The sequence below is a fragment of the Cricetulus griseus genome (assembly GCF_003668045.3).
Source record: "Cricetulus griseus strain 17A/GY chromosome 1 unlocalized genomic scaffold, alternate assembly CriGri-PICRH-1.0 chr1_0, whole genome shotgun sequence".
Lineage (NCBI taxonomy): Eukaryota > Metazoa > Chordata > Mammalia > Rodentia > Cricetidae > Cricetulus > Cricetulus griseus.
In genome coordinates this window covers 218,356,710-218,379,722 of record NW_023276806.1, presented here as the reverse complement: position 1 = coordinate 218,379,722, position 23,013 = coordinate 218,356,710, and the positions used below count along the sequence as shown (strand labels likewise).

Genomic DNA, 23,013 nt, shown 5'->3' with positions numbered 1-23,013 from the left:
TCACAACAATAAGACATTAAAGGTTAATGTGATATAAAAGAAGTAGCTGGTAAAATTGGATGGATATTTCATTGATGTGGCTCAAGAAAGGTGCTGATCTGGAGAACTGATGAATCCCAACATCTGATTGCTTGAGCCTCAATTAATATTAAAATTTTCATAATGTGGACTTTTACTGTGTCAATATAATAAGTTTATTGAAAAATCATGAATATAAAGGAGTAGAGGCAAAAGATCAAGACATCTGAGCCAAAAAGATTAGATCAAAACATTTCTTTATTTTGTTATAAATAAAAATAAATCCGAGCAGATAATGAAATAAATTTATTCTTCAAAGTAGCCCATGCTCGTTTCTGTCCTAGAATTTAGTACACAGTCCATGTTTAAGGTCTTGCAACATTTCTGGATGCTATGAAGTTTCCATCTTGTAGCCATGCTTCTCTAGCTCAGCACTGAAACACAAGACAAAGAACAGCATGAGCATTCTTTCTGAAAACAAGAAAACAGCTGTTTCTAAGGCATACAGAATAAATAACTCAAGCTTGGTCACTACCTTAGAACAGTACCAAATAGCTTTATTTTAGTCCCTAAAATGAAACCATAGGAAGGAAATTTGGTATAAGTCAATATAATAATTAAAAAATGTTATTCCTCTAATTTTATTTTCATTAATGTTCATATGAGACTTTCTACTATCCTCCAAGAACCTTGCATGTACTACACTAATGTCCTATTTCTAATGTGTAGCTAAATTTAGTTTAAATACCCTTTTAGACTTATTTAATGTGTATGCATGCCTGCATGCACCCGTGTGTACTGTCTGTGTGCCTTCTGCCCACGGAAGCCAGAAGAGGGTGCTGAATGGCTGTAAGCTACCATGTGGGTAGGTGCTAGAAATTCAATCTGGGTCCCCCCCAGAGCAACATGTCTAGACCATCTTCCCAACCCCTAAATGTAAGTTTCTGTTAGGCTATTTGTTTAGGTGGTGATCAGGACTAAAATCAGTGCCTCATGCATGCAAAGTAGACACACTATTTACTCTTCAGCTGTATCTTTAGAAAAATCAACAAAATTTTGAGATATACAAAGTTCACATCAATATCAAAATTTCACCAACTAATACAAACATCTCAAGCATAACTGCTATATACAGGAAGGAAACTAGTTCCTGTTCAACAATGGTGTTAGAAAGCCTGGATTTGTCACATATAATAAATTATACCCACATCATATGCAAAAATTCATTCAAAATGCTCAACCTAAAAGAGCTAAGCTATCAAATTCCTCCAGAAAGACACAGGAATAGGAATACATCTTATTATCTTGAATTTGGTAATGAGTTCCTAAATCTGATACCAAAAGTTTAAGTAGCAAAAGAAAAAATAAATTTGACCACCAAAATTTAAAAGGTTGCAAATGACATAACAAAGTGAAAAAGGTGACCTAACAGAGTATCTGACAAAGTTTAACACCAAGAATATATATAAAGTAGTCTCACAGGAAAACAACAAAAAGCCCAATTTAAAAATGGAGAGAGGACTTGAACAGATTCCCCTTCACCCAAAATGATACATATGGTCAAGAAACACACAAAAACATCGTCACTAGAGAAATTAAAATTGAAGTTACAAGGAGATAGTGCTTTATATAGTCTTCACTTACACAATGGCTACATTTAAAAATAAATAAATGAACAATATCATGTTTTACCATTGCTACTGGGAAGGAAAACTTTTCAATGACTACAGACAAGTTTGACAGTTCTTCAAAAAGTTAAAACAGAGAATTACCAATACACCCAGAAATGTCACTTTATATTCCCTGAACCTGAAAATAGGTACTCAGATATACGCAAATATGTTTTTATTTGCTGTACACTATTCAAAGCATATAAAAAGTAGAAATGTTTCCAAACTGACAGATACAGAAAATATGGTATAGCCTACATTAGAGAATTATTGGGTTATGAAAAAGAATAATGTACTTCTATATGCTACTAGATTTCTGAATTTGGGAAAGACTATGCTAAGTGGAAGACGCTAGATACACAAGGACATATCTTGTATAATAACATTCGTAAGAAATGTCCGGAACTGCAAGTTAGGAGAATTTATACTTGAATACAATTAAGTAGACTACTATAATCACTAATTTGAGAATCACTAATTGAGTTCCCCAATTAGTTCTATGATTCTAATTTCTGCCCAGTTATTCAATTCTGGTTGAAATGTTGAGAGGATTAAGTTCATGAAAATGGTAACCATGCTTCTATTTAACTACCTTTTTAGAAGGAACAAAAGTCATATGCAATTTCCTAAAATACTCCCCTTTAGAAATCCAAAGGGTGAAGGTACATCATTTTACATAATGAAAGAATCATCTCAAAAGTTTTAGTTGGACAACTATCTATGTAAGCTGTACATTCCATGTTTAAAAACCAATACTGAGCTTTAAATAAACATCTGGCTGAAAACCTACCGTAGCTGATTGGAGAAGTCATCTTCTACATTGTCATCATCCCAATTATCCTCCCAGACATGTGCATCTTCATCTTCATCTAAGCCGGCCCAGTCTAAAAATGGAAACAGATGCCTAAGTATTTCTCATACATTATTTCCAAAAATATAAAAACTTCAGAGAACTGCCATTAAGTACCCTCACAACTCAAACAAAACAAAACAAAACAAAACAGCTACACTTTACCTAAGAAAAGCTATAATCTTCTTCTACAAGTCTTGAAGCTTTTGCTATCTTGTTCTCATTTCCTCCACACACAACAGGGCAACTGCACATAATGAACTCAAACATTTTGTCTGCACACACCAGCCTCCTGCATGCTCAAACCAGGTCAAACCCCAGCATGGAAAGGGGATGTGAACATGAGTTCCTATGCCCAGCTGAGGAGCTGCTGGCTACTGATAGCTGCTCTGAGAGTAGGAACACGTTTTTTCTTTAAGAGCCTACAGTAAGCTGACCAGGCTCCAGGGGAAGGCCAGGCATTCAGAATATATGGGAAGCACATACTGGATTAGATGGGTTGGAAAACAAATTAAGACACAAAGTTGGGAGTGTAGGGAAGACACATACTGGACTTGATGGGTTGGAAAAGAAACTAAAACACAAAATTTGGAAGAGGTGAATATGATTAAAAGACACTGTACAAAATAAGCCACCACTAAAATTTGGCAAATAAAAAGCAATATAAAATTTAGAAGTTTCTTGCCATTTGTTTCTCAAGACAGAATCTCATGCAAATCAAGACTGGTGTTGGAGACGATGGCCGTACATTATTGATCTTCCTGTCTCCATAGCCCAACTGCAGAGGAAGCCCCACTTGTCTTTTAACAGAAGGAAAAACGTAAATATGCACAAGGGTGAGTGCTGCTGCTTTACTTAGTGTTTTTTTTTTTTTTTTCCTTTTTCCTCCTTCTTTTGGCTTTAAAGGACAGACTTAGATTGCAGCTTCACTCAGAACCAGAAACACACCTGTGTAAATATCTCTAGACATTCTTGTAGAGGGTTAATATCTACTGAGGGGTTGGAGAGATTGCTCAGTAAAGCATGCACGCATAAGAAACTGGGTTCAGATTCCCAGTACCCACAGTGGCAGGTGCCTGTAATGGAAAAAGGATCCGTGAGTGCCTGCTTCAGTGAGAGTTGATGGAGTTAAGAAGGATAGAGAAAGACTGCTGACATTCAATTCGGGTCTCTGCACACATGTATACACATATCCACATATATGTATGCATACACACACTTACAAAAATAAGTATCTATTGATAAAATAATACTAAGCACAGAAGCTTTAAAACAACTCAATAGTTAAGCAAAGGACTAATCAATTAGCTTTACTACAACCAAGTATTTAGTTGGTACTTGTATTTCAGAAAGTAAGAGGCATGCAGTGTCAGTTACCTCCAAATTTCCTTTTCTTTATTCCTTTCTAGGAATAAAGGAATGCCTGCCTGAAGAACTGCATCACTGATCCATTCTCTAGTTTAGTGCATCCTTGAATACAATTCAGCAATACATTGTTGATTTCCAAATACATCTCCACTGCTGAACTATCCTTTATATCTTTGACATATAACTGACTCCAGACACAAATCCAACTTACTGTACTAAAGAAGGAAAAGCAAAGGGATCATCCTAAAATTTCTTTTGTATACATAAATCAAATTCTGCTTATTTAGCCCCTAAAGTAATTCTAAAGTTGATATTTTATTTCTATTACCTTTAATCTAGAACAAACATTCACACCAGACAAGGGAAGTCCCTACTCCTGAAGACAACATGTATTTGGGACACATGGACCAGAGGACTTGAACTGGATGAGACCTGAAAGCCTCCACTTCCTGCCTGAAGACTGTATTTTATGGTACCAGAAGGCACCATGCACGCTTCCAAAGAAAGGAAGCAACCAATAGTCCTACCCAGCTATGTGCCTATGAAACACAATGATGATCAGCATGATACCATAACCCTACGGTTGCAGTGGCAGCATGCAGAGTTTGATGGTAAACCAAACACTTAATTGGACTTAAGGCTTGCTGAACCGAGGATGGGGATGGGAGTACTGCAAGTTTATCCAACTACCCAGGGCTAGTGAGGTCACAGATCTTGGAGGAGAACCTATAGCTACCACTTTACAAAGCCAGCACAATCCCCAACTACATTCTAAATATTCTCATGTGCCCATTGGTAAGTTCTCACTCCTCATCACGAAAATTTTTTCTTTTCAACAGATGAAGACTATTATACAACTGATCAAAATGCAGTCAACAGGTGACCCTGTCCAGCCCTAACTGGTATACAACAGCACTGCCGCCACCACCATCACCACCAGAGAAAATGAGGCCATGAATGTAAAAGACAGCGGGGAAGGGAAGGATTACAGGAGAGAAAGAAAATGGGGAAATGATGTATTATAATATCAAAAAATATTTTAAGAAACTCAACAAAATTCCCAAACATTCACACCATCACTTCCAGATCCTTATGAAAATTTAGCCTCCTAGTGGGTGCCACTTTAATGCCCCCCTTTTTCCATTTCAGTGACACCAAACTATCCCAGAAACAAAAATATATGCCCCCAAACATCTACTTAGGCTTAAACAACCACTATAAACCTGACTAACATATTTTTACAGGTTAACACATTTGTTTTAAAGTAAAATGAATTTTTTAGGTGAGGTAGCCCATACACACATACACATACACACATACACACACACACCCCCTACCTGTAATCTCAGCACTAAAGCAGAAGCAGAGGCTCATGAATTCCAAGCCAGCTTCAGCTACATAGAAAAAATCATGCACTGAAAATACCCCCCCAAAAAGAAAATTTTAATATTCAAATCTACTCATGGCTCCTTCAGTCTTGTCTCATGTCTTACTTACACCCACTCCTCTAGTGTGGAAACTATAGAATGAATAATGACCCATAAGATCTTATTTTTTTAATTAGCTCCCACTTTTACACTTCATATTTTGAAATTAAAATTTTCTTTGGTGTATGGGGTACACATGTGACCGTGGGTGGGAGTGTACATGGGCATGTGCCCAGGTCATTAGGTGTTCTGTTGCATCGCTCTCCACCTTGTTAAGGTAAGTTCTCACTCACTGATCCCAGAGCTAGGCTGGCAGTGAGCAAGCCCCAGGGACTGTTCCTGTCTCTGCCCCACCACAGTTCTGGGGTTACAGGCATGTGCAGCCTTGAACAACGTTTGCTATGGATGTTGAGTCAAACTCAGGCCCTTATGCCCACACAAGTACTTTTAATTCCTAACCCACTGAACAATCTTCTGAGAGCCTGCTTAAAATTTTGTAAATGATCAAACATCTGATGCTGTTCCTTATCTGTCTGTATCATCTGGTGAACCCACCCACTACTTGGTTGACTTTCACTTCTAAACTTAATTCATAAGTTCAAACACTGTTTATTTATTCCACCATTATAAATGCTACCACTGCTTCCTGAAGAAATGGTTGATTTCAAATCTGTGACATGCAAACCACTAGGCAAGTTAAGAGATTTATTTTTAATGCCAGGAAGCACATTGAAGCTAACAGAAACTTTCTTAAAGACATAACATACTGGATATGGGAGGGGAAAGCCAGTCTAAAGCAAATACTAGACAGAAAAATAGGTAATTATTTTTACAGTTCCATTTGCATAAGCACAAAAAAATGACAATTAGGAATGGTCATTTTGCAAAACTTCACTGCAACTTAGTAAAAGATCACTATACCCAGTATTAAAATTAAGGAGTGAAAATGGGTGGCTCACAGGACAGGCTGCTTACTCATTATAAATGGTGAGACATAGTCATTGTCACCTTAGCCAATTGAACAAATGTCATTACCACTAAGTCAGAACAATTTAGCTAGCATTTGTTTCTTAATTTAAGCAGTAAGAAACATTCATCACCTCTGTAGAACTCTGGATAAAGTTAATTCTGAATCTATAAGACAAATGACAAGGTGAGACTTTCTATAACTGGCCTCTTCAACTAAGTCAATAACTCAGAACTACCTACCCAGAAGTGGCTCCATTCACAGTGGGCGGGGCCCTCCCACATCAATCATTAATCAGGGAAATGACCCGGAGGCTTGTCTAACAGGTCAGTATGGCAAGGGCATTTTCTCAGTTGAAGTTCCCTCTTCCCAGATGGCCCTGGTTTGCGTCAAGTTGACAAAAACTTAATCAGCACAAAAATCCACCTTGGAAAACACCACTTCTACAACTTTTCAGTATCACAACACTAGCAACCCAAACAAATAATTATTAGCTCAAATATGTCTTGGCTCCTTAGAAATAACATCTATTATATTTGCCTCTGTAATTCCATGACAAACAGCACTTAACACATGAACAAAATTATAAATCACAATAGTAAAATAAGATTCTGTATATTTTTGATATCCCTTCCCTCCATCCATAAACCAGTAATACTGGTCTATTTTCTGTATGTCCTAACCATTAGTTTCATCCTACTGGCCATCTACTAGAAACACAGAGTGTATAGTGATCACACAGGTCTGCACCAGGTCCTTTGAGTATATATTATGGCTGCCAGGAAATTCAGGGTTTCTATGGGTTTCCAGAGTGTGAACAAGTAGGGCTGTTCCTTGTTCTTCCTATTGGGTTCTTTTCCTTCTGTTTGCTTTGTCCAATTACAGTGTGTTAACTTTTCTTTTATCTTATTATCTCTTAGAAGCCTGTGTATTTTCAGATTGAGAGACAGAAAGGAAGTAGATCCAGATGGAGGTGAAGAGGAATTGGGAAGAGTCAGGTTATATGTGAGAAAAAAAAATCTATTTTCAATGAAAGGAAGGGAAGGGAAGAAAAACAGCTACAAAGACTTCAATCTTATGGCTTGACTTTGACATATCCCCATGTATAAATGTTGCTCTGAGGCCTGTGGCACTATTCTGAAGACTGAAGAGCTTCTAGTGAGTGGAGTACATCACCAGGGGTAGACTTTAAAGACAGTCCACGGGAGCTCGCTACCTTTCTTACTTACAATCATGTGAACAAGCACCAGGGGCCGTGCTCCCCCTGCTATGATGGGCTGACATCTCCCTGAAACTGTGAGTCAGAATACAAATTTCCTTCTCTAAGTTGTTCTGTCAGGTATTCATTCTGTCAGCGTCGAGAAAATAACACAAATCTCAGAAGAAAAATAAATAACAAAAGCACGATTTAGCCTTTTTTATGTGCATATGTAATAGACTGAATTCAACAGTAGTGGCTCATAAGGGTATTTTATTCCAGTTATGTACTTAAATTTTTCTGGTTTAAGAACAGAAAGAAGAAAAGTGCTTCCATTTACCTGGTTCCACAAACCAGAACAGAACAGAAACTTGGAAGGAAGGCATCTTAGCTATTCTTCCTCCTTCAACTACCACAGTCACATCTTTTTCTGTCCCGCACGCTGTATGTTCTCGCCGGCAAGAAATACACGCAGGACACTTGGATCCTTCTGCAGACAAGCTTTAATGCATCTTGAGAGTGGGAGAGCATAAGCTTACCAGAGCGGAGACCCTGGCCCAAGAATCCCATTCCTTAATAAAGGCTGGCAAGCCGCCGCCTGGGACGTGTTACCCTATGAATGGCTTCAGCTCCTCAGGCCAAATGAGCCATGGGATAGGCAGAGATCAAAGGAATGGAGATTACCCAGCGCCTGTGAAGTAATTTACATTTGGTGTCTGCAGGCACCATTATTGTAATGGAGAATGCAGGAACGGCTCCCTACATTTTTCAATTTTTATTTGTTAAGTCAGGGTTTCTCTGTGCAGCCCTGGCTGTCCTGGAATTCACTATGTAGACCAGGCTGTCCTCGAACCCGGAGCACTGTCTGCCTTTGCCTCCCAAGTGCTGGGATTAAAGGTGTGTGCCACCACCACCCAGCCTTTTCCAGTTTTAATTCCTAAAATTATTCATCTCCTCCCTACCTTTAATCCGGCTATGTCAATTTCGGTGAGTACTTCCTTCATGAACCATCACTGTGCCTCTTACTGACACTAACACAGCCAGAACTATGACATCAAAGTGACAATGGATCAAACTTTAAATACAACAGGCGCTTCAAAGCTGGAGACATGCTCAACAATTAAGGGCTATTATAGTTCTTCTTCTTCTTCTTCTTCTTCTTCTTCTTCTTCTTCTTCTTCTTCTTCTTCTTCTTCTTCTTCTTCCTCCTCCCTCCTCCTCCTCCTCCCTCCTCCTCCTCCTTCTTCTTTTTAGAAGACCTAAGTTTGGATCCCAGCACCCACAGCTCACAACCAACCATAATACCAGCTCCAGGGAGTCCAATATGCTCTCTTAGTCCTCTGCATGTGGCACACACTCAACTGGGCACACACATATTAGTAAAAATAATAACATCTAAAGGAGCTTCATTTCAGATGTAGATACTTCCCTACACCACTAAATCACCAAAGATCAATGTGATGGTTTTAATTAAAACTGAACAAAGCCTTGAAATAATACTAGACTTGTTTATAAAAATTTAGGTTCTTGAATATAAAACTTGTAACGGAACAACTGAATTAATTATCCTTTTGTAACAAATGAGCTTAAAGATAACATTCCTTTCACTCTCCATATTCCCTCCAGTCTTACTGTATTGACTACAGTTTTGTGGCCATTTAGTAATTTAAATAGTTCCCCCACCCAAAGAAATGGTAACACTAAACCCTTCCTTAATAAAATTCAAAAGAAACTCATTAAACTGCCTTACAACAAATTTAGGCTTTGTACTTCAAGTTTTTATAAAATGCTCAAGACATAACTATTTAAAACTTACTGATACTTGGAACTAGAAAGGGTCTTAAAGATCACTCTACATTACCCCTTTTGGTTAGAGAATAATCACCATTACCACAATCAAAACCAGATGAAGAAAAGGCTGCCTCACAAAACGATATTAACTTTTTAAAACTAATCCTCCACCCCTACAGCCTTAAAACCCTGGTTGTAAATATGCTGTTTGGGTAGAGCACAGAAACAGAAATGTCAAATACCTGTTGAGATACTTTTAGGAATTTTTATAGTAACACTTAAGGAAATTTAAAGTTTAAAAATAAAATTAGCCAAACAATAATCTGAACAAAGACTTGACACTGCTTTTGAGAAAAAAGGGGGTGACCTGTCAGTAAAAGTACAATGGAAGAATCTGTAAGGCACTTAAACGACAAGCCTACAGTCAGCCTGAAACACTTGCAACTAAATAATTTCCTATTAAGTGAGCAGTTTTCCGTTTGCACCAGTTCCTAAAAAGAAATGATCATGTGTGGAAAGAGGCAAGTTAAAAATATAAAATAATAAAAATACAGCACTTTTTTGACAAATCTTATGAAGTCTTTCAGAAACACTGCAGAACCTTAATTGTCTTCTAAAGCAATTGCCTTTTAGAAACACTAAAATTACAGGGTTCCAGAAACTTTTAATCTAAATTATTATTTGATTCAAAATGTTGATTTCAATATTGTTATTACTTGGTGTCATTCAAATGTCTCCATGATGGCATTCCTTCTTTTAATTTTGTGAGGAGGAAAAAGCTTGCTAATTTGTAACCAAATACTTCAGGAAATCACCAACAAGAAATGTACCCCAGTCAGTGATTTGTTTTAGGAAGTGCCAATTCTTCATGTGAAAAAGGCAAACTTGTTAACCTAACTGTCTTTTTCTTTAAGATGGTGCAGTTTCTCTAATGTATCAAACTGAACTGGAGGGGCACCTGGCATAAGAATAAAGCACCTGTCCCTTCTTTAAGAAGACAATGGAAAGGGGAGTAATAAAGTTCTTAGAAAAAGAAAATGTCTCACAAAGCAAAGAAGGCAATAAACACCACAGGAAAAGAGCTTCATTTCCTTGGTAATTTTTAAAATTATATTCACTGTGTGTGAGTATATCTATGTATGTGGGCGCACATACCATGGTGTACACGTGAAGGTCAGAAAACTACTCAGGAGTGGTTTTCTCCTACCATGTGGGTCCTACAAATGAAAAGCTGGTTGTCAGGCTTGGTAGTAGGTGCCTGTACTCACTGACCCAGCTAGCTAGCAGCCTGCCGGCTCATTCCTTGGTATCCTTACGGCTGAAAATGGAAGCCACCTAATTAAATGCTTTTCCTTTATGAGAGTTGTCGTGGTCATGGTGTCTCCTCACAGCAACAGAAACCCTAAGACAGATGCCTTATTAATGTTGTCCTTTAATATACAAATGGATATACATTTTTACCTTCAACTTCAATGCATTGCCAGAATTACTTCAATTTATCTGCCTCCAGATGTGTACTGTTCTCAAAAGACTTGTTTTTAAAAAACTTGGAAATAACCAGTAACAGATTGCTAATAAATTTCTAATAATTCTAGATTTAAGACTTTGCATCAGCTTTCTCCTCATTTGCCAACCAAGAATTACATTTGTTACTAACTTTGAATTTTAAAGAACTGAGACTATAAAATATCTATTACACTGCCATCTAAGTGTGGAAAGGCTCTTTCTTAGAAAATGTTTTTTAAGTCTACAGTCATACCACCCTGAAAGTGCCCAGTCTCACCTGATCTAGGAAGCTAAGCAGGGTCGGGCCTGGTTAGTACTTGGATGGGGAAAAAATGTTTTTAATAGTCTTATATTCTAACATATGCTCCCAAATTCCTAAAAGGCATGAAGTATGCCCTCTTGGAAAAAAGAAAAATTCTACTTAGCATTTTCATGGTTTATAAATGTTCTGTATTAGCCCCAAGCTCGAATCTACTACTACTAGTATTGTGCTCAATGCACACAGTACCAAACGCCCCTCTTTACTGATGTCTTTTCTACCCACGTATCTGTGCAACTCTCAGACCTTATCAGAGACTTCTTTCTGCAGTGGACGGTGTTCTAACACTGAAACTCCTAACTGGTCACAGTGCAGAAAGTAAGTGTCTGTGGAGCACTTAGTCACAAATGGGGCATGTATATCAACCCCTCCTCCAAGGATCAGGAAGCACCATGGAGGGGGTGAGCTGGAAGACTGGAGACTGGAAGAGCCACAGGTTAAGAGGAAACATCAGCTTCTGGCCATGACAGAACCTCCACACTCATGAACTCAGAGCTGAGGCTACCTGCAAAAGACTTACTCAAGATCACATCAGTTAGCATTCCAGCATGAGGGGGTTCATGAGCACCCATCGCTATATGGAGAACTAAGGACAGCTGACGCTTTCTGGAGAAGTCGGTTTTCTTTAAGGGTGTGGCTCCTGGTAGGTGCACTACTTCCGATTGAGGGCTTCAAAGCATGAGTATATATTTGAACAGCACAAATTGAACTCAGTAGCTTTTCTAGAGAGAGAGAGAGAGAGAGAGAGAGAGAGAGAGAGAGAGAGAGAGAAAGGGAACACACAAAGTTGGGGGTGCAGAATGATCTGGAAATAGGGTGAGGAATAGGGGGCACTGATTGCAATCAGAATGTGCTGGATGAAAATCTCAAAAAAAAATTAAGATATTTTTACAAAAGGGAAACTAAATTTTATCAAACAGAAAAATATGCATGCATATGCAGACAATTACATGATGAAGAATACACCAAGCTGCACTTACCCTCAAGTGAGCACAAAAGAAAACAGGACCAATTACAAACAGCACTATGACACAAGTGTGAGAATGTAACCACACCAACGCTCATCAGCTTACTGGAACATGGGTTCTTTTCAGAACTATGCTTTCTATGGGTTATCCCAATGTGAACACATCTACACTATAGTCTACAGATCTAATGTCTAGTTAGTAGACAAGAAACTCAAACTTAGCACAGCACCACTGTTCTCCCACACTTTCTCTAACTGCAGTCACAGGAGAGCTTCAGAGTAAATAAGCAAAAACAATCCATAAATGATGGTGACCCCAGGCCACTGGAACATTCAGTTACTTGGGACAAAGAGTCTAAAGCTAATGCTCCAAATAACCTATATAGCCATTATAATTATCATAATTATCCTTTAAAAACCCAATTATTTTTATCAATGATATATATTTGACAAAATGTTTCCACTTCATGTTTTTATTAATCAATATCTTAAATTTATTTAATTTGATAAAGCTGACAAAATCATTATGCTCAAAATGTCTTTATGACTTACAATCTTACCTCAGTTTGACCCCGTTTCTCACTACTCAGCACTATTCAACCTGAGCTCCATCATTCATTTCCTGGGCACAAAAGGGCAAAATCAAAACCCCTGCTCTCTTATTATAACCATCTATAACCAGCAGCCCAAAGTCAATCAATGTGGCTCCCTGTTACTCATGCGTTATCATCTCACTCCACTCCTAATAACCTACTGGAGACCCTTCTTATCTGAATTATTTCAACAGCTTACTACTTGGTCTACCTGACTTTGGTCTCTATCTCTGCTGGTTTAATATCTCCCAATAGACAACAGCTCATACAAAACTCACATGCATTACTCTCAAAAGCAGAATAAGCAAATAAACAATTTAAAAAACCCCACCAAAAACCCCACAGCCACTTCAAATCTATTTATGAAGTCCAAAATAGTTATGACTTAAAGTTTTCCAAGATCAGTCTCTGCTGTGTTTACAAATACTATTTCCTAGTTCCTTTTTTCCCCCAAAAAATTATTTGGGGGCAGGGGGACAAACATGCCGTTAGGTAGAAGCCAGAAGACAATTTAGGGCAACTTGGAGTTCTCTCATTCCACCTTCACAGGGACTCCACCTCAGACTTGTAAAGGCAATGTTTTCACCTACCCCTCCTGTACTAGTTCATAGTAAAATCCCATGTACTTTCACCACCATGCATTTACTCCCCCCCCCTTTTTGTTTTGTTTTTTGAGACAGGGTTTCTCTGTGTAACATCCCTATCTGTCCTGGAACTTACTCTGTAGACCAGGCTGGCCTGAGATCCACCCGCCTCTGTTAGGATTAAAGGCATGCACCACTACCACCTGGCTTACTTACCCCTTCTTTTGGCAGCCCCTTTCCTACATTTCAATTTCTCTCTCTTTTATGAAGATTTATTTAATTATGCATATGGATGTTCTGCCTACATATTTGTACACAATGTGAAAGCTGGTGCCCAAGAAGTCATAAGAGGGGCCAGATTCCCTGGAACTGGAGCTACAGGTGGTTGTGAGTTTACTATGTGGATACTGGGAATTGATCCCAGGTCCTTTGCAAGAATGTGGATACTGGGAATTGAACCCAGGTCCTCTGCAAGAAGTTCTCTTAGCCACTGATCAAACTGTTCACCCCATTTCCGTCTCTTAAAATATCTGTCCCAATGGTGCTAAATCGTGTTTTAAATAGATGGAAATAATTTCCTTTTTTGAACTGTTGTTTACTTAAAATTTGTTGTATTCTAACATCCCAATACTATCCCACTGCTACAAAAGGAGGAAACAGAAATCACACTTAGAAGCCCAACAGATAATATAGACTAAATTGAAATAATATAGACGAAAGGGTTATATGTATGGAGGGTCCGGAGAGAAACTAAGCCTTAGAGATTCTCCCTGGGATAGGAATTTTACAAAGCTACAGTACTCAACTTGGTGACAAAGGCACTGGTCCTTATTCCTCAGCATTTCCATTCCTTACTACATTCAAACAGAGTTCTGAATACAGTAAAATTTGCTAGTGTGACCCTGGTTATCTTTTGTTGTTGTTGTAAAAACTCTATACTTCACAGAGCTGTCATTAACAGTAAAAGAGACTATGTGAAGCATTTAGGACTGGCAATGACAGACAGCTAAAGCCATTTTCTCTCTGTATCCATCAGTAACAGATATAGGAGGCAATTAATATACATCAAATGAATAAATCACTCATTACCTGCTAACTAAAAAACAGTTGGGGGTGGTGAGAAATATAAGTAGAGAAACCTTCTCCAGAATAAAGACAATACTACAACTACGAAATTGGATAAGATACACTTCAAAAGTAGATTGTCTTATCTTTTGCATTCTTTATTTCCCTGTTAATGTTTTCATAGTTCAGCTTTCAATGAGCAAAGTTTAACAAACAGGTAGTAATGTTAAACACTGAAAAATCACAATTACTTGTCTGTTCACTCTACACAAGCCCTGAAATAGACAATCAAGTAGTATTCAAAGAACTTGTTTAACATTCTGGTTTACAACTCTTATCTCCTATCTCCCTAAACAATGTACACTATGTATATGCAAAGTATGCTATGTATATGTAGATATACACCTGTGTGTCTTTAAATTTTATATGAATAGCACACTAGTGTGGGGGAGGGAGGTAGTTTGGACTGAATGAAGTCATGACATGGTTACAGTACAAAAAAGAGAAGGCAGCTTTTCTCTTCACCAGGAATGAATCTATCAACACGTATCTCACCAGACTGAGTGAGAAAAAAAAAAAATTATAAGCCATCCAGTCTATAGTATTTTCTTCTGGCAGCCCAAGCAGGCTAATACAATTAGGAAAATCTTTCACAACTCCAAAAGTATCATTCATAAATCATAGGCAAAGGAACTAAGGAATTCAAGCAATTCAAGGAAAGGCATAATGGTTAATTTCACTCCAATAAATCAACAGAAAAGAAGGGACTAGGAGATAGCTCAGCTGGGTAAAATGCCTGAGGTGCCACCCTGGTTGGTTCCTTGGTACCAATGTAGAAAGCTGGATGTGGTGGCATGAGCCTGTAGTATGGGGGAGGCAGAGAAGATCCTGAGGGCTCATTAGCCATCTATTCTTACCAAACTGTTGGGTTCTGGGTTCATTGACAGACCCTGCTTCAAACGTAAGATGGAGAAATCAACCTCAGGCCTCCACATTCGTATACACACATGAACATGTACATAACACGCACATGCACACAATGAATTTGATCCAAAATAAAATGATACGATCTCATTTTTCATCCAGTTTGGCAATGATTAAAATGTTTAATATCTAGTGCAAGAAAGCTTAATAGAGAAAAGGTGAATTGTAAATGGAAATATATATCACATTATTCTTCTCAATGGAAATTTGAGAATATATTTAAATTTAAAATGCACCTGATTTTGGATGATGTGCCCAAGCTGATGAAAGACATTTCTGTAATGGGGCAACATGTGTGGTTGGTTTATCACAGCCTGGAGATAATGAAGAAGTCATCCATACTAGAGTGAAGAGGGGAGACAGAGCCTGGCATATAAAATGCTAAGCCTGAATAAGGTGAGCAGAACTTTGTGGCCATCAGAAAAGAGGGTAAACAAATAGACAATACATTTAAGATATGGTAGCCAGATGTTGAGTTATTTGAGAACAGAGTTATAAATGTTGAAAAGAAAAACAAAAATCAACAAGGAACCTGTGGTTCTGAATTCCAAGTAGAGGGATCTATGTGAATCTGGTTTTACACACACACACACACACACACACACACACACACACACACACACACACACACACACTTACTTGCATGTTCCCTAGTTCCTTCCACTGGGAAAAAAAAATAACACACTAACAGCAATAAGCATAACTGGAATCAAGATCCTGTTCTCCAACCAAAGTAGGGAAATACAAGATCAGCTTCAAATACTTTGTGTCAAATGCTAGCAAATGCACAGAAAGTAATGGGGACATGTCAAAAAACACACAAAAACAAGTTTGAAGGAGTTTTCCATATTCAAAATGGGACAATCAGAGGATAAGAATAAAAGTAATAAATTATAATTCATTGAAGTAAGAGTCCATCAACACACAATAAAAAAATAAGCAAATATATGCATCAAAGGCTTGGGGATTGGAATTAATATTTACATGGTTTTAATGTTCCTCCCCACAAACAGCTATTAATTGCAATTCAAAAACTTACTTCCTTGGATACAATTTCTAACAACAGGCTTTCAGCAGGTACCTGACTTGGCAGACATTCAAAAGGTACCTTCCCATGTAGACTAGGTATCTTCTTTAGTGACACAAATTTTCTATTTCATACTAGCACCATGTAACTAACTTAAATGTTAGATCATCTTATTTATATGACTACTACATTATATTTAATAACTGTTAACAACAAAGCCCTCTTTGGTACTACACAAATCAACTGCCACAGTATGGAAAGTAGTCTACAATGGTTCTGTCTTTCTCCTACATCAATCTAAAACAATCTTTCTGATATCTAGTACAGTTAGTATCCAATATTCATGTTACTATTTTAATGGTACTGTTCTTATGACAATTCTTTTTCACATACATCTATTTAAGACACACATTTAAATTCCTTGGCTCCCACTCACAAGATGCTGCCCATTTTTACCTCTGGGTCAGGTGAATATAATACACTAAAACACTCACCAGATGTTTAGACCTCTACAAGATGCCCTATTTTGTCAGACACCAGTGACAGAGTCTTAGTTATCTGACACAAGCTTCTGGTATCACCAGCCCAATGTCTGACTTGGCAGATTCTCAACATTCTCTACCATACCAAAGTCTTACCCAGGAATTAATGGGATAGGATGAAGAGGTGGGTAGTAGTGTACTCCTGATATTTCAGTGTAACGTGAGTATCACTGATCACAGAAAAGTTATACAATAGCTAACATAGCAAAATTCTTGCAAATCCTGTTGCTCTATGAGGCAAACTCAATTTCACTTAAATATTCTAAAAAAATCAAGACAAAATAAACCAAAACATCTTGGTTCTGGAAAAAGAGAATAAATAAAAAAATCGAATTGACCACTGTTTCTTCCCTCTTTTACCATCCACTTCTAAATGCCAGTGAAAAACGAAATTAACAATACTTTAGAATCCTTTCAATATCTGTCTGAAAAGGAACAGGTAGTTTGAAGAGGATTTTAACCTAAGTGCAAGATGGATGAAATTTGAAATGTTCTCTAGACAAAGTTGTTAGCTGGGTCTAAAACTCTAACCTGTGAGGGCTTCCAGAAATATATTAAAACCAGTCTTACCAGAACTTTGAATTGTAATGGCTTCCTTATAAAGTCTATCTCACTTAGCATAAACAACTAGAAATTATGTAGACTTCATTCCACAAAGATTCTAAACATGATTTTGTAACAGCTCCTACTTAATGACCATTATAGTACATACTCACCAATTAGAATAATTGTGAGGAATTGCCAACATAACAGATTCAGACTAAACAAGGGAACTGGGGAGATCAATGGAACATTTGTTCCTTTGTACCTTCAGAGACTCATTCCAGATGTTATACTTCATACTGAAGAACTATTCAGATGAAACAATGAGGCCTCCATACAATCATTAAGTTTTCTTTTTAAAATAAAACTTTTCTTTCTTTAAGATCACTAAATTAAAATCCCACCCAGCAGATTCTTATTTATTAGGAGCTGTAGCAACAACACTCCCAACAGACAGACAATGATTACATAATTCAATGACTTACCTGTGACAGGCTTTACTGTGTATGGCCCACACACATTAACCCAGAGATGGTCAGCCCAACTATGGAGCACTCTCAGACTACCAAAGCTCTTGGAAGTAAAATGTCCTACAGATGACAGAGATAACTCCAGACTGGCTTAACAAGAAACCTTTCATCTATTCTATTAGTGAGTTTGTAAGTGCTGTATCTGTCACAAAGGGCAATAACATTAAAACAAACAAACAAACAAAAAAACTTTCCAAATGGAAAGTACTTGAAAGTAAATCAGGGTACTAATAACTGAAGAGAAAACTCAAATACAGAACGATTCAAATTCTAATAGGTATTTCTTTTTTTGGGGGGGGACAGGGTTTCTCTGTGGCTTTGAAGGCTGTCCTGGAACTAGCTCTTGTAGACCAGGCTGGTCTCGAACTCGCAGAGATCTGCCTGCCTCTGCCTCCTGAGTGCTGGGATTAAAAGCGTGTGCCACCATTACCTGGCTCTAATAGGTGTTTCTAACATTCTCCCTAATAACGAGAATGCCAAGATTTGTGGTTCAAGTACCACATTTCAATGGAGAATCTATACCATGACAACACCAGAAAGACCAGGTTTATTCTCAAAGAAACAAAGTTCTTCAGTGATATTTTTTCAGGTTTCATTTGTAAATATTTAATGGTTTCACCCAGTGGGATAACTTCGTATACAGCAAAATCTCCCTAATTCAAATTAAGGAGAAAGGCTATTTAACTGATAACTAGAGAAGAAACATAAACTCTCAAAACAAATGCATTTCAAAGGAATTTCTCATTCTAATGTAAAGATTCCTCATCTAGATGCTATACATTCAGAGACAACAAATTCGTGTAAGATCAGTAAATGACATGGTGCTTAAACTAATAAAAGTCTCCTGTGCATCCTTTTGTTTTTAGACTCCCTGCTTTTCCTTGACTTTAAAGAAATGTCTAAACACAATACAACTGTCAACACTGAGCAGACTACTGCTCAAAATAGATTCTGAAGGACATACACTACACAAGTTGATGAAAGGTGCTGAAGAAAAAAAAATCTAGTACATCAAGTAGACAGTTACCTCTAAATCCTTTCGTCGAGTCTCAGCTTTCTAGTTATTTGAAAGGGATGCGTGCACTAAATATAAGGGGTAAAATCTGGGTGGCAATATTGGTCAGAAAGACCTTGGAGATCCTGAGTTGGCCATTTAATGGCTAGGGCTTTTTTTGTTTGCCTTTTAACATGTGAACTTGTATTGCTTCAGGATGGGATGTTAGAGTGTACAATGTAAATCAGGTGTCCCACAGTGTAGCTTGTATGAAATAAGGAACAAATGGCACCTGAAGTAAGTATTTGGAATAAAAATTGGGTCCTGCCCTCCTCACTTAGCCACCTCTACCACAAAGCTGTTAGATTATTAATGAACCTGAAAACACCACATTGAAAGATAAACTCATTACCAAAACAAAAGGTAAACTATCCCATAATGTACTGTAGACTCGGACCTGGAAGGAAATGTGCTCTGAGTTGGTTTAAGAAGCTGTGTAATGTGCACACGAATGCTCTCTTTCACAAAAACAAAAACACTGCATTACAAGTAAGCAGACTAATTGTCCCAGTGATGTGGTTTTAGGCACAAGGAGATCACGGTGGGGCATCTTAGTATACAATTTTTGTCAAGTGATAATTGCCTGGCGCCACATGTGTGCACACCACTAACCAAGATTTTTTTTCCTTACCATCTTCAGAAAGGCAACAGTAACTCACTTTTTAGAAACAAGGTAAATAGTTAGGAATCCTACCCAAAACAATTAGCCAATAAAGCAGCCAAGTCTAAAAGCTTAAGGGGGAGGGGGGAGGGCGGCAAAGAGATCTGGCAAACAGAGGATCAAAAGTCAATGGATTTGGGGTGAGTCAGGGCGTCCCTATCTATGACGTTCCATCATCCCCACAGTGCTGACACGGGGGCCGTTTCTGGATGGTTTCAAACTCCAGTTTCCTTATGCGAATAATGGTAGATACAACAACATGCATTTCCCATTATTTGTGGGAATGGAATTGTGCTCATGTAAGCTTACATTCGCAACCTGCTCCGGCATTATTACCTCCTCCGGCTTTATTACCTACAATGGCAAAAGTAAGGCGTCTCCAGTTTTGAAGTTAATTTAGAACGCAGACGTTCAAGGACTTTCATAAAGCCTGGGTTATGTTAATCCCGGTGGCCGTAAACGGCGAGGAACAGGAGTTAAGGAAAAAACCCTGTAAAGAGTGCACCCCTCATGGCTCGGCCACCCTCCTTCGCGAGGCTCGTTCGCTCGCTCACGCCGTCCCAAGAGCGGGCAGCACTGCCTGCCTGGGCCAACGGTGGGACTCTGCAGAAGTTAAGACCCCAGGGAGGCCTGTGAAACCGAAGCAAAACAAGCCAGAGACTGTGTAGACGCCTAGAGGCCCGGCCTGGACATAAAAGGCCACAACCACACCCGACCCTCTGGTGCAGAGACACAGAACCCTGAACCGAGCCACGAACCGACGGCGCCGGGGACCCCGGGCCACGCCCGGGCACCCGGAGGCCGCGCCGGCACAGCGGCGCGGAGCGCAGCTCAGCCCCGCACACGCAGCGAGCAGGCCCGGCGCCGCTCCACGCGAGGCCCGGGGCCCAGCGCGCGGCCTGGCAGTTACCTTCCGCGGGAAACTCCTCGAACTCGTCGTCCTCTTCAAGGAGACCCAGATCGACCGGCTGCTTCTTCTCCGACATCGCGCTGCACCCAGAAGCACCACACTCGGATCCGCCGCCAAGCCGGAAGGAAGCCTCAGGACTCGTCAGGCGCCGCCGCCGACGACACTGGCGCCACCATAGAGACTATCCAGGAAGAGCTGCGAGGCAGCGCGAGGCATGCTGGGATAGCAAAGTCCGCCCCGTGCTTCCTGCGGGTGCGGCCAGTGCCCTGGCCTTGAGCAGGTTGGGCTGTTGTGTGTTTTAATAGATTTTGTTTTATAGTGCGTTCGTTTTATTATTCATGTAGGTTGCCTGGCTGTGAAAGATTTACAGTGTTTAAAAGTACTAGAGACCATTACTTAAGCTACAACCAGAGAAGAAATCTAGAAAGATGAAGTATCTAACATTTTAGGGTCAGGCCCTTAACATACATGATCCCACTGCGCAAGCCAATTCCATGCTGTTAAATATCTCCACATCACAGGAGAGTCAGGACCAGAGCAGCCAATGTCACTCAGACATGCCAGACCATCCTGACTCCTCCAGCACTTGTATTATTATAACAGTGCTTTTTGGACCTTAAAACTGTGTGTGGTGGGGGCTTTGTGTCTTAACTAGTTGACAGGTTGTAATAAAAATAAACGATGGGAAAAAAAAAAAAAAAAAGATGTGCCAGGCTGTGGTGGCGCTCGCCTTTCATCCCAGTGTTAGACCCCCGAAAACTCAAGTATTCGGGGTCCCAGGCCATGTTCGAGGTCACCCCAATCACCAGGCGGATTCGAGAGCTTGCTGCAAACGGCACGAGGCTTTATTGTAATTTAACGAGCTAACCCCATGTTAGCTCGGGTCTTTCATCCACCCGCCATGGCGGACAGCTAGAAAAAACGGCTCCTAGGGTCTCCCAAAAGATCTTATAAGGCAGCGTAAGGGGAGTGTCTAGGGGTATGCACAGGCTCACGATTGGTGTGCCTCCAGGGCTTGCCCTGTGTTGATTGGTCAACTGGTTGTTATGGCCCATAGGCCCTCCCAGGATGGTTGCTATGCTTTGTGCATCATTGCTGTGCGCTTGTCTGTAAAGCACACCCAGAGCCATAAAGCATAGTGCCACCAGCTAACTTCTGATTGGTTCCTTGTCACGAGACAGGAATCTGACTTTCTAGTGTCTAGGGCAAGGTCATAGAAGCACATGTTCGGCCGTTATGGCTGCCAAAAAGGAAGCTGGTTCCTTCACCAGCACTTGGGAGGCAGAGGCAGGTGGATCTCTGTGAGTTCAAGGCCAGCCTGGTCTACAGAACAAGTGCCAGGATAGGCTCCAAAGCTACACAGAGAAACCCTGTCTCGAAAAACCAAACCAAAAAACAATAACAACAAAAGATGTAACATTTTATTGTTGTTCAAAGGATATAATTTGGGTTTCTTTTTCTTCGTTTTAATTGTTGTAGCACACAGAAACACACACACACACACACACACACACACACACACACACACACACACAATGATGGATGTGAGTAGGGTTAGTACCTAAGTTAAGTGCAAAGTAATATGTATTTGCAGAGCTTATAAGGGGTCTTATATGAGTTATTTAATTTCCTCTGCTGTATGTTTATTTGCAGCACCACAGTTACATATGCAGCACACATGTCCCTCATAGATGTGACCACAGGATAGCCCAATAATAATTATCTTCCATTGAGACATTCTTCCCAGGTAATTCTATTTTGTGTCAAGCCGACAATCAAAACTCATCAACACACATATATAGTTCCTTGATCAAACGTTCATTCATTCTGGATTTTTAAGATTAACTCACTTTCCCTTTGAAGCAGAACCTGGATGCCTTAAGTAAATGAAGTCTTCCCTAGTCAAGTGGACCCTAGATACTTGAAGCTAACTGTAAACCCTATTGGGGTTTTATTCTATTAAGAAGACAATATGAGATCTACCCTATTAAAAATTTTATATCAGGTGATGACATCTTAAATTTAAAAAATATTATTAACCTTTTGAGAATTGCATAGAACGTGTTTGGATCATTTGATCAATTCCAACTCCTTCCCCTAACTCCTCAAAGAACCACTTCCCCCCTTATCTCCCCGACTTTGTTTCCTCTTCCTTTTTGTTTTTTGAGACAGGGTTTCTTTGTGTCACAGTGCTGGCTGTCCTGGAACTTTCCTTGTGGACCAGGCTGGCCTCAAACTCACAGAGATCTGCCTGACTCTGCCTCCCGAGTGCTGGGATTAAGGGCGTGTACCACCACTGCCCAGTCTCTTCTTCCTTTTAATAACCCATCAACTCCAGTTTGCACTGTCCATATTCTCTTGGATGTAGGGCCATCCACTAGAGCATTGACGATTATGAGGAAGCCAATTCTTCAAAGAAAACCGACTCTCCCTGCCCCA

The 23,013-nt window shown here is 39.4% G+C and overlaps 1 long non-coding RNA gene across 1 annotated transcript; it reads right to left on the bottom strand.

Moving 5' to 3' along the window:
* Positions 1 to 306: 306 nt before the first annotated feature.
* LOC100770246 lies at positions 307 to 20,743 on the bottom strand. The gene is made up of 3 exons (XR_003479964.2): positions 20,575 to 20,743; positions 2,479 to 2,572; positions 307 to 452 (listed from the first exon to the last, which is right to left on the bottom strand). It is a non-coding gene; the product is annotated as an uncharacterized LOC100770246 (long non-coding RNA).
* Between the last annotated feature and the right edge of the window lie 2,270 nt (positions 20,744 to 23,013).